Genomic DNA, 2,431 nt, shown 5'->3' on the forward strand with positions numbered 1-2,431 from the left:
CCATGCCACGGCCAAAGTGAAGGTTTGCAGATGATTATATACTCAATGCAGGCTCTGAAACTGAGATGCAACAAAGTATGGAACCATCAGTTACAGCAAATGGAGAAGTTTTGAATGCTGTGGATAAGTTAATTTACCTTGGTAGAATACTTTCCAGAGATGTACACATTGACAATGAGGCTGATGCACACATTGCCAGAGGTAGCTCAGTGTTTAGGAGGCTCTGAAGGAAAGTGTGGGAGAGAAGAGGTATTAGACTGGCTACAAAACTGAAGGTCTACAGAGCTGTTGTGCTGGGACAGTATACCTGTGCCATGTCAAGAAATTGAATCACTTCCATTTGAATTCTGTTAGGAAGATTATGAAGATCACCTGGCAGGACAAGATACCAGACACTGAAATCCTTTCTCGAATTAAACTGCCAAGCATTCAAACTCTACTTCAGGGAGCGCATCTCTACTGGCTGGCTATGTTGTTCAAATGCAAAATGTATATTTGCCAAAAAGACTGTTTTATGAAGAACTCACACAGGGCAAGCATTCACACAGTGGTCAGAAGAAGTGATACAAGGACATTTTCAAGGTATCTCTTATGAACTTTGGAATTGATTGTGTGACATGGGAGACACTAGCACAGGATCACTCAGTGTGATGTGCCCACATCAGAGAACGTGTTGTGCTGTATGAGCAAAGCAGAATTGAAGTAGCTCAAAGGAAATTCAAGATGGGCAAATTTAGAGAATCCACACCAAATGTTCACCTAGACTGTTTGTTTGTTTTTTGGCTAGGCAATGGGGTCAAGTGACTTGCCCAGGGTCACACAGCTAGTAAGTGTTATATGTCTGAGGTCGAATTCGAACTCAGGTCCTCCTGAATCCAGGGCCAGTGCTCTAACCACTGTGCCACCTAGCTGCCCCATCACCTAGACTATTTGTGCCCAACCTGTGATAGAACATTGCAAGCTCATATCGGTCTGATCAGCCACAGTTGGACACACTGTAACTTGACTTTAGTATGGTGATATCAATTTGGTCCTCTTTGAGAATGAAGGATAACAAACAATCAACAAGGGTGCGAGGACTATGAATGGGGCATGGGATCCCCAGGATAAAGAAATAGGTTAGGGATGTGGGATCCCCAGTGGTGGAACTCCTTATATGTCTGTCAATGAAAATCCATAGCTTTCCACTTTATTCCTTGGAGGCTATGTAGACCATGGGGTCTACTACATGGTTGCTATAACCATACTCGTTGTCATACCAGAAAATAAGCTTGACAAAATGGCCACTGAGGGCAATGCCAGTGCCAGCATTAAAGGCAGAAGAGTGGATGTTGTTGTGAAAGTGGCAAGATACAACCTGACCAACTATGTAGCACAAGATAACCTTTGATGCTTGCTTCACCACTTTCCTTATATCATCATGGTTGGCAGGTTTCTTCAGGTGGCAAGTCAAATCCATAACAGTGGTACTGGGAGTAGGAATGCTGAAGGCCATGTCTGTAGGCTTCTCATTCAGCTCAGATATGATCGTGCCTACAGCCGTAGCAACACCACTGGAAGCAGGGATACTGTACTACCTATCACTGCACCACTTGAGGAGCCATGTGTTATGTTCTGGGTAGCAGTAATGCCGTGGACTGTGGCCACTAGTCCTTCCAACAATATTAAAGTTGTCATGAATGACCTTGGCTAGGGTGGGCCTCACGGTTGGTAGTGAAGGAAACATTGCTGATAATTTTAAAGCAATTGTTGTATGTCTCGCATCAGGAACATAGGGGCACCAGCAGAAGGGGCAGAAATCTTGATTTCCTTAGTTCCACCTTTCAAGTGAATCCTAGTCTTTTCCATGATGAAAAAGATACCAATGGTCTCTATACTCAGCCCTAGCATCTCCCCATTTAATATTGTTGGGATCATACTCCTAGATGATATTAAAATGGTTTTTCCATTGATTATCCACTTTCCATTCTGGACCTTATCAATACCAGTGGACTTGCCATGGGTGGAATTATATTAGAACATAGAAACTATGAAGTTGAGAGCAACAAAAGAGTCATAGATGGCTATAACATCCATTCTGCCTGAGGTAAATGCTGCCGTAGTCACCAGGCTCCCACTATGGTCAAATCTTTTGACTCCGACATTTACTATCTCTTTTCTGGGTTGCAGCTGCATCAAAGAATCCTGGCACCATGCTTGTGAGAAAGGATGAGAGCTGCCATCACTTTCATAAGTCTAGATATCAACAATACAATAAGTCAAAGTCTGATTTGTAGCATTTTCTGATTCCTGAGGTGTGAATGCTCATAATGAAGAATGTAACTATTGTCCAGCTGGTACCAGCTGGCTCCAGCATGCCCCTGTTATAGTACATTTCTTTCTTTCATTAACTTCATTGGGTCATATGCCCAAAGATTCAATTTGCTTTTCT

The 2,431-nt window shown here is 42.9% G+C and overlaps 1 pseudogene; it reads right to left on the minus strand.

Moving 5' to 3' along the window:
- Positions 1–1,189: 1,189 nt before the first annotated feature.
- LOC110213138 (glyceraldehyde-3-phosphate dehydrogenase pseudogene) lies at positions 1,190–2,175 on the minus strand (annotated as a pseudogene).
- Positions 2,176–2,431: the final 256 nt, after the last annotated feature.

The sequence above is a fragment of the Phascolarctos cinereus genome, unplaced genomic scaffold, assembly GCF_003287225.1.
Source record: "Phascolarctos cinereus isolate Bilbo 61053 unplaced genomic scaffold, phaCin_HiC Scaffold_9;HRSCAF=440, whole genome shotgun sequence".
In the NCBI taxonomy this organism is placed as follows: Eukaryota; Metazoa; Chordata; class Mammalia; order Diprotodontia; family Phascolarctidae; genus Phascolarctos; species Phascolarctos cinereus.